Source organism: Pseudophryne corroboree, chromosome 3 (genome assembly GCF_028390025.1).
Source record: "Pseudophryne corroboree isolate aPseCor3 chromosome 3, aPseCor3.hap2, whole genome shotgun sequence".
Classification (NCBI taxonomy): Eukaryota; Metazoa; Chordata; class Amphibia; order Anura; family Myobatrachidae; genus Pseudophryne; species Pseudophryne corroboree.
Genome location: NC_086446.1, coordinates 698,158,361 through 698,168,749, shown reverse-complemented (window position 1 = coordinate 698,168,749; position 10,389 = coordinate 698,158,361). Strand labels below are relative to the sequence as shown.

Below are 10,389 nucleotides of genomic sequence, written 5' to 3'. Positions count from 1 at the left end.
AGGTTCCGGTATGTCGGCCCATAGCAGCTGGGTACGCATTGCTCCAGTGTGTACCCAGCTTAAACTCAGTATTATCGCATTCTATCTCTGTGAAAAACGCAGTAACAGCAGAAGTTTCTACTATAATAACCAAGTTTAAAGTTTTCTTTCTGCAGAAGCGATTAACTCTATGGCACGAAGCCTCATTATGCCTGGACAGGCAGTGCTGCTGCTGGTCATGCGAGAGTCATAATGCCCTTGCCCTCTGTTGCGCAATGCATCAGCTGGTGACGAGTAGGCAGGGTCAGCTTCGGTAGCAGCCCCGCTTGCTGCAGATCTGGAAAGCTTCCCTCCCCGGCAGCAGCTGTCATGCGCCTGGCCGTGGAAAGACTACAACTCCCATGAGCCCCGGCGTGCGCCTGCGCACTCTCCTCCCAGTTGTCAAAGTGCTCTTGGCGATCGGTCGCTGGCTCGCCTGCAGTAGGCAAAACGAAAGAAGGACCCCAAGCATTGTTCTATCGATCTTTGCAAGTGATCACACATAAGGTAATTACAACCGAGGCAGCGTTGCATGTTATACAACTGCAGCCATTGCTTTCATTGCTAGGCAGTGGATTGGGATCAGCTGCACCAGGCTGTTTGCAGGTGATTATTTCTCCGTTTGGGGTATAGGGAAGGGAGAAAAAAAAAAGTTGCCAGTGGACGTGTTATGTTAGACCAGAGCCAACACGGTGCATTTAATTCTGGGTGTCTTGACCTTGAGGAGGTAGGCAAGGATGGTGCTGGGAGATCATTAAGTCCACTTGTTTATTCATCATTAGTAAATGTCCCATTAGCTATGCACCAGGGGCCTGAGCCTGTCGTATCCTGATGGTAGTGAATGATCACTCTGTTAATACTATTCCTGCTTTGACACAGGGAATAAACTGTTAGTTGTATTATTTTTTTTTTTACAGTGCTAGTTAATCCTCACTGCCATATGTCATCTGATCTATTGCTAATTTGCTGCTCAATGTGGGGTGGTGGTGTTGGCAGTTTGGCAACTACTTTTATGTACACGCTATTCCAGGCAAGTGCGCGTTCTGCAGTTGCTGTTAGATAGTTTGCGGTCTGTTTGGCTGTTGTGGATGTGTGCATCAATGTGACCTATAAGTGTTTTTAGCTCTTCCATTGAAGCCGGGAACACATTAAGCCAGTGGTTCCCAAACTTTTTTGAATCACGGCGCCCTAGAGTAACAGAATTTTTTTCACGGCACCCCATGGCCAATAATTTCTTATTGAGAAATTTAGAAAGAAATATTAAATTAAGTAGATTGTGTTTATATGTCATCCTTAGGGTCAGTTATGTGGTGAGGGACAAGATTTGCTTCTGTTTGTCCCCATATTTTATGATTGGCAGCCACCAGCACTAGTTTTGCCTATTATATTGACCATAAATAATTTGAATTGGTCCTGGACCACCAACCCAGGGCACCCCTGCAAGTGTCTCAAGGCACCCCAGGGAGCCACGGCACACAGTTTGGGAACCACTGCATTAAGCAATAAACAGGCGGTTTATGCGATTTTTGTTTGCTTGTCCGATAATCTCAGAGTGGGTGCGCAGCCCCCATGGTTGGTTATCATTCCAAAAGCAGTTGTATCTGACCTGCTGCATGACATTTCTCCAAATTGATGAGCCGAAATTATGCACATGGTGTAGTATTCATGGCCGTAATTAGGCATGTGCAATTGGTTCTCCCGCACAGAGCACTGGGCTATGTGGGCCCACAGCCTTGGCTTCTAGCTAGCAGGCAACCCTGCAGCCAGGATCGCTGCTGCAGCACCGCCAGAGTGTCCTTAAGACATTCCAGATTGGCAGGCTATACAGCCGATTAGCGCAGGACATTCTGGTCAACGATGTACACACAGGTACTGCCAGCCCCGCGCCCTCTGCGTGACGTAATGACGTCATGCGTGTGATGTCTGACGCTCAGGGTGTGGGCCGGCACAGGAGCATTTAAGCCCTGTTACGGCGCTGGTAGTGTATATTCATTTCCGATCATCTGTCTGACCTTTCTGCCCATAGTTCATTTAAAAACTTCTCCTTTGTGACGAGCTTTATGACCAATATTCGCTCGGATTCGAACAATAAATAACTAGAAATCAGATGTTCTCAAGATTGTTTCATCGCTGAGAAAATAATAGTCGGTTGGACCGTGATTGAATTTGTTTACTTATGTACCTACCTTTAGCCTTAAAAATACAGAAATAGGACACACAAAGGGCAGAATGTACCAACCTCTTGCGGTTCATCCCACAATACATTGCATTGACACTAATTGCATATGTACTAACATAAGCGATAAGTACCACAAAGAGCAGCACTCCCGATAAGAACTGCCCTTTACGATGCGCTCCGGTCCCTGGACTTCTGAGTTAATGACCCAGGAGTCCATCTGCACATGTGCAATGACGCGGCAGCTGTGGGGTGTGCTGGGAGACAGGAACGATGGGGAAAGAAACCCATAGGCTTCTATAGGGTAACATCACCCTCTGCATCAGAAACCTGGTTGCGGGGCTTTAGTACATATGGAAAATGCAGTAAAACCACGAAAACAGGGATTTTACCACATTTTCCTGTTAGTACATCCTGCCCAAAGTAACACAAAAGGATATGCTTTTTCATTCTTGAAATAATCATAATGATTCAACATTAAATTTCTTGCCGTAAAATGTATGTAAACTACTAAGAATTTAAGTTTTACTAAGGGATTATTAGAGCCAGATTCAGTTAGCTGCATGGTTCCATCATAACCTTACGTGCTACTATAATGCGAGTTTTGCGGACAGGATAATGTTTGTGGTTCTTGCTTGAATCTGATAGCGATGGAAATAAAAGTGTCATTACCCACTATGCTAGCCAACCGAGTGGTGTTCAAGGTTTCAAATGAACCTTACGCTCAATTGAATCTGCCCCATAGGGTCAGGAGTGTCAATCAACACTCAGTTAAGGTGCGTACACACTAGGCGATACGCTCTATGACCGATATCGCCTAGTGTTTTCTCCACCCTCCTGGGCGGCCGATATATGATCTAAATCAGTACAGATCGACACTCGGAGAAATTGCAAATCGAGCGATTATCGTATGACTGCGCATGCGCAAGGGGTAATAGTAACAGAAAATGCGTACAAATTCTAATTGCAAAGCAGCCACTGTTTGACTAACAGGAAGCTGGGGTTTTTGGTGGAAACCTGACGTTTTCTGGGTGTGTCAGAAAAAACACAGGCGTTCCCAGGCATTTTTGAGGAGGGTCTCTGACGTCAGCGCAGACCACTTCCAGGCTGTCCAAGTTGCAGATTAGTGGCAGCCTCAGACCTACTCACATTTGCTCAGATGTCAAAGTTTCTTCGATGTTCTGGGAATTGCGTATGCATCTGGGAGTGCATAGTGATCTGCGATGCATTCACAATTTTGCACAGGGCGTTTTTTTCTTCCTGTCGGGGCGGATCCTTTCTACCCACATACAACTGCAATTTCTCTGAATAGCCATCCATGCTGAATTAGGCCCATAGTGCATACACACTGTGTCGGTAGTATGCTATGATGCACTGGAGTGCGCATCGTATCATACTATATTATAAACGTTATTGGTCAGAATGGTGAAAATTAGTGATACCGCTTGTACTATTACATATATGAACCTTTAGAGGTAGTCTCTCCTTAGAAAAAAATAATAATAAAAAAAAAAAAATCATAAACTGAAGCCTTCCCCATGAAAGTCTGGTAACGACTCAGGTTTGTGAACGCATGCCATGCTGGGATCAAAGGAGATTTGAGGACATTTGAAAAAGATGCTCTTGAGGCTGGAGGAGGATTCAAAATGATTTCTAAAGATGTCGGTCTTCACCAATAAACTGTCGGGCATACAGAGTTCAAGTTAACACCATTGTTACTCTCCAAAGGAGTGGCTGTCAGAATCACTCTGAAGAGCAAGACATATAATATTCCTGGAGATCACAAAAGAACCCCACAGGGTAACATAGACCTCTCTGTGAGTGTTCATGGGTCCACTATCTGGCAAACACTGAACAAGCAGCGTGACCATGACAGGATAGCAAATAAGCCGCTCTGCTGCAAGTAGAACTTTGCTGCCCATATTAACCTTGCTGAAGACCACTTGGACACGCAGAAGACTACTGGAAGAATGTTCTGTGGACCGATAAGTCTAAAATAGACATTTTTAGGGGTTTGTTTACTAAGTGGCAGCTGCTTCCCAACGTGTTTAAGTCCGAAGTATAAAATGGAAAATGTGTGGGTAATTAAATAAACCCCTTTGTTTTAAATGAGAAATGTTTTGGTATGGCGAAAACCTGCATTCCAACATAGGAACCTCATCTAAACTCATGAAAGAAGGTGGTGGCAGTATGATGGTTTGGGCTGGTTTGCTGTCACAGGACCAAGACGGCTTGCCATCATGATGGAAATATGAGTTCTGGATTGTACCAGCATATTCTAGGGGAGATTGTCACGGTGTCCATCTGTGAACTAAAGCTTAATAGAAGGTGGATTTTATTTATTAGCAGCACACATATTCCGCAGCGCATTACAGAGAATATTTGGCCTTTCACATCAGTCCCTGCCCCAGTGGAGCTTACAATCTATATTCCTTATCTCACACACACACACACACACACACACACACACACACACTCTCTCTCTCTAATGTAAGGGTTAATTTTGTTGGGAGCCAGTTAACCTACCTGTATATTTTTGGATTGTGGGGGGAAACCGGAGCACCCGTATAGGGTGGCCAATCCCGAGCCATTTTTTTCAATCCCGGGATACTCGGGATTGGCTGCTTTTCAATGTGTCCCACCCCCTGCCCTGACCAGGCCAGAAAACTCACCGCAATCTGGACGGGAGGGAGAGTGGGACACTACCTTGATATTCGGCGGGCGGAAAGTGCAGGGTGGCGGTGAGGTCCGGCAGGTGGGCGGGCGGCTCGCTGTGCAGTGTGACCTCTGACTTCACATCACGCAGCGCAGTGCGCCCAGCCGGAGCCGGCGGTAGGTGAGCAGGGAAGCCGGGCAGCGTCTGAGCCTCCTGAGGACGCTCAATGTTGCTCTGCATATAAAAACTAAGTTACTGGCCAATCCCGAAATCCCCGGGTTTGGAAGCTCCAATCCCGGGATTGAATTCTGGACAATTTTAGGCCGGGATCCTGCCGATCCCAATTCCAGGATTGGCCACCCTACACATGTAGGAAACCCACGGGGACAATGTACAGACTTCACACAGTTAGGGCCATGGCGGCTATTGAACCCATGGCCTCAGTGCTGTGAGGCAGTAATACTAACCATTACACCGTCCGTACTGCCCAATAATGTTACAACAAGACAATGACCCTAAATGTAAAAAGTCAGCATGGTTGAAGCAGAAGAAATTTCGAATTTTAGAATCGCCGTGTTAAAGTCTAGACCTTGATCATACAGAAATATTGTGGTAGGGCCTGAAGATGGGACAGATCAACAACTGACACATGCAGGTTCAAATACTTTTTCAGACAAATTTGATGTTTGATCATTTGTATTATTTTATTATTTTTGTATGTTGTTTGATTTACAGATGTGTCCTCATACATCTTAGCTCTGATTGCTCCAAATATCCCTGTTTGGCATGCCACGGACTAGGGACATAATTCAGACCTGATCGCAGCAGCAAAATTGTTCTCTAATGAGCAAAACCATGTGCACTGCAGGGGGGACAGATGTAACATGTGCAGAGAGAGTTAGATTTGGGTGGGTTATTTTGTTTCTGTGCAGAGTAAATACTGTCTGCTTTATTTTTACACTGCAGTTTAGATTTCAGTTTGAACACACCCCACGCAAATCTAACTCTCTCTGCACATGTTATATCTGCCCCCCCTGCAGTGCACATGGCTTTGCCCATCAGAGTACAATTTTGGTGCTGCGATTAGGTCTGAATTAGGCCCTAGGCTTGTTAGCTGCGCCAGTTGTCTTTTTTTCTTAAATTGTTTTTGCACAAACGACATTGTAGGGATGGACATCTAAACACAATGATCAGTCACCATCTATGTTTCCGATTCCATGGAAGTACTTTTCTCATCGAATACCAGGTCCAGGCCATCTGATGCTGCTGCCTAATGTCCGTCCGATGGCTGACTGTTTGAATTTAGCTGTGGGCAACCAGAAGTGATGTCTGCAGCTCAGCTTATGGGCAGAGTAACATGGGTCGCACCCGGGAATTGTACACTGGTCCTTCCCATGTGTGACCCGCCATGAGACCTCTTTCAGGGGAAGATGTACTAAGCCTGAAAAGTGATAAATATCACTGTGATAAAGCACCAGCCAATCGGCTCCTAACTGCCATGTCACAGGCTGTGTTTGAAAAATGACAGTTAGGAGCCGATTGGCTGGTGCTTTATCACAGTGATATTTATCACTTTTCAAGCTTAGTACATCTGGCCCTCAGACTGGCATTGCAACCCGGCAATATACTGGGTCAGGTTGCCATTGGGGGTGGCACTGGCATCATCGGGGGCAGGTACGGAGGTGGCATTTGGAGATGACATAATCTCCACTCCGCCTCCTCTATAGTGTGAACAGGTCTTCGGTCGTATCAACCCGGGTAATCTGTTCACAATGAATTCAGTACTTACCCCTTTCACGTTGACCCGCGTGCAACAAAAGTAGTAATCTAGCGTCTCTAGTACACTGTGAGTGGATTTGTATGTGACTCGGATGCAAATGTTAAGCTATAGTACACTTCACTATCCTTGACTGAGCATCAAAGTCGCGCCCAATAGCGAAAGATGCGATAGGTCCATGAGGACACATTTGTATTGAATATTTGATCTCTAATCTGGTGCTATGCCTTAGATGAACACATTTGATGTCACTTTTATGCAGAAATTGATAACATTGAAAGGGTTCACAAACTTACTAGCACCACGTACCTGTCCTAGTAGTGGTATACATGTGAACAGCTGTGTATACACACCTTAGTCTGCTATGTTCCAGTTTAACCATTTGGGGGGTGGGCGATGACTCAATTCAGCACGATATGACTAACGCTGGAAAGGAGGCCCCGGATCTGATCAGTTGTCCCCATCGCACCCTGCACTTAAGGGGTGTTTCAGACTTGATGGCTGGGCTGCTAACTTTGCTGTCCTGTGTTCAGATAGTCGTCGCCCCCAGGGGGAGTGTAAATTCGCTGTGCAAGTGTGCGATCCCATATGTACGCCAAGCTGCAAAAATCCACTTTGTGCAGTCTGTGCTCAGCCCAGGACTTACCCTTACAGTGCGATAGAATCAGACGGCGCGGACGTCAGACGCCCTCCCTGAAAACGTTTGGGAACGCCTGCGTTTTTCCGGACACTCCCAGTAAGTCATTTGCCACCCACAAACGCCTCTTCCTGTCAATCACCTTGCGAATGCCCGTGCGATAGGAATTTTCTCACCATCCTGTCGCTGACCGGCGATGCCCTTTGTTGTTGTCCGTATGTACCGCAATACGCAAGCGCAGTTATGACCTAATTGCCCGCTGTGTGAAAATGCACAGCAGCGATCAGATCTTAATCAGCCCCACAGTTGGGAGATGCCGGTTACCGTGCCTTAAGCCGGGTGTTTAGTCATGGTAACCATTATTCTCGGCTTAATTCCCAGCTGTGATGCTGTTTGTGCACGCCCTAAGGCAGAAAACCGCATGGCGGCGCTAGTTTAGTCAGATTTCTGCTCACATCTCAATAGCAGAAATCCCCTCGTTGGGCTTAACAGTGAGGTCAACTGAATATTTCCAGGACCTCCTTTCCGGCGATATTCATATCGCACTGAATTTAATTGCCCCCATTGTTTGTTGCAGGCGTCTTGTATTATATATGCCAAGATGGTTTACATATCTAATACAGAACAGTTTGCACATTTTAACTCTCCTGCAATAACGTGCTAATGTTTCAAAGATAGTATTTTCCAAAAACCTCTCTATTTTGGAAAGGTTCATTGAGTGTATTTGTGTGTGTAAACATTGTTGCATGTAATGTGTCACTGTCAGAAATTTCAGAACAGCAGGTGATAAGGCATTCTTGTCCATCAACCTTATTTCAAAGGTTAAAGCTAGAAAATATGCTAGAGTTCAATAGGCAGGACTTTGTCATAGCCAACTCGTGTAAAGCTTTATGGGGCCTGAGGGTATTGTGTGTGTTGTGCCAGCTCTGAAGCAGCTGATCCAGGAATGCTGCAGTATTGTACTGCAGCACTGCCAGCCAGCAGAAATCCCTTTCTCTGTTCTGTTTCCCTCTGCAGACTTATACCATCGGGCCCAGGGTTCTAGCTGACTTTCCTTTATGTGTTACCAAACACCAGCTAGAGGTAATAACAGCCAAATCTTGCAGATTAGCACACATCTACCCCAGCCGGTACTAGCAGTGACACAGATCACATTGCAGGTTCATTCTGATCCCTTGCCAAGGGAACTAATTCCGTTTCTCCTTTATTTCCTAAAACACGTTGCCAATAATATTTGTAGTAGGTAGAGCAAGGAGGCTAAAAATGTTTAATCTTGAGGAAGGTGTTTCTGATGATTTAGCGACGGGGTGCTCAGTAAACATACCAACAAGCTTTGACTTAAATGTTGTAGGGGCTGCAAATAATTTAAATTTAAATGCGATATCAGGCCTAGAACACATTTGTTATAGGGGGATCTCGAAACAATGGGCCTGATTCAGGTGTGGCTGTAGACAGCATAGCTGCTGCTTACATGTGGCATAACTCGACGCCTCCTGCATGTATGTGTGATGTATGCTGCCTGCAAGGATGCAGCATCAGACCACTTGCAGCACCATTGGCCAGCTGAGTGACCCATGAGGTTTTGCAGACCGGCCGGTGCAGCTCCGTCACTGAGGCCAAGAAATCTCCATGGGAAAACGGATACCCAGGCCTCGGAACTCCCACAATAGGGAGACCATCGCTGCCCCCTCCTCCTCCCTGAGCAGCTGCAGACAGTCAACTGGCATCTATATATAGTCCAATAAGAGGCCAGCACCTCCAGTAAATGCAAAAAACTTTATAAAGATTAAAAAAACAGTACAAAAGTACCAAAAAAATTACAGAGGCATGTCAAAGGGTATCAGATGTACACACATGGGGAACCTGACAGCCACTACGTGAGGTGACTGTAGAAGCAATAAGGTAAAGATAGCACCACTCTGTGAGCTCGTAAATTATCAACAGCCGTTTCGGTGCTCGTATGGCACCTTCATCCTGGACAACCAGCATGTGTCCCAGGTGTGCTATTTAAACCTAGCTAACGACACAGATGATATTCACCTGCGGAGGTGCCACCCACCGCACAGGCACATCCAGTCCCTTTGAAGCCGCCACGACAGGAAGTAACAACGCAGCATCTGCGTTCCACTCCCGGCCAATTACGGCAGCCACTGGCCGTGCCCGCACCCGGAAATTACGCGACGGTTACGTCAACGCACACCCGCCCAGACACGGCCCCACGTTACAGGAAGTGTCCGGCGGTAACCGTGGCAACCAGCACAGCGTAAACATAAACAACAACATATATCCTCAAAGTTCTGAAGGTGATAGCGAAAAGTATGCTTAAAGGTGCACGCGACCACGGCACACCAGAACCCGGACATTAGGATCCAATAAAAAAAATAAAATAAAAAAAAAAAAATATATATATATATATATATATATATATATATATATTGTGACAAGAACACTGGGATAGTGTTTGAGGGCAGGTATGTTTGTCCCAGGTTCTTGTTTTACATGTTTTAGAAAATGAAAACTTCTAGGAAAATGCTTTTGTTTTGTTAGAACCTTTTCAGTTTGCTGGAAAAGCTGGATAAGGGCCCTGAGAGAGAGGGCGAGTTCCAGACATTGGGCCCAGTTCGGATCTTTGGCCTCACATAGGGCTAATCAGGGCTTTCAGCTGTGCAAGAGTCTTATAGGGCTTCTAGCCTGATTAATGTGTGCAGACTACCTGGGAATACGGCAGGATCTCTGTGAGAGAAACACACTTCCTGATACAAGTGAGCTATACAGTGTTTACTGGAGAACTCTGTGTTTTTGTTTAGTGATAGTTAGTAACAATTTGTGTTTAGTTAGTGCCGGACAGGCAAGGTATTTTCTTTTGGTGTTTGTTTTATTTTCTGTATAATAAAACTGGCTGGGGCCAGTTGTACCAGAAACTGGACTTGTGTGGTTCCTCAGCTGCTGCGTGCTGCCATTTTACCCCAGGAAACGGCACCTTGTACCCTTACAGTGTTACAACTTGGTGGAGAATGCGAGCATGCCGTTCTGCGCATAAGTGAAAGCCGCAGCTTTGTGAGGCCTGCAGAAAACGGTGGTTTATGCAGATACAGCCCAGTGTGAAGTTACTGAGACTCGCCCTG

The 10,389-nt window shown here is 45.9% G+C and overlaps 1 protein-coding gene across 2 annotated transcripts in view; it reads left to right on the top strand.

The window, feature by feature from the left end:
• The first annotated feature begins 323 nt into the window (after positions 1-323).
• Positions 324-10,389, top strand: part of CPEB3 (cytoplasmic polyadenylation element binding protein 3) — a 228,686-nt gene continuing 218,620 nt past the window's right edge. The window contains exon 1 of one of the 2 annotated variants that reach the window (XM_063962037.1): positions 324-525. The gene's annotated coding sequence lies outside the window, so the exon portion shown is untranslated. The remainder of the gene's footprint in view (positions 526-10,389) is intronic. The other variant, XM_063962040.1, reaches the window with a different exon arrangement.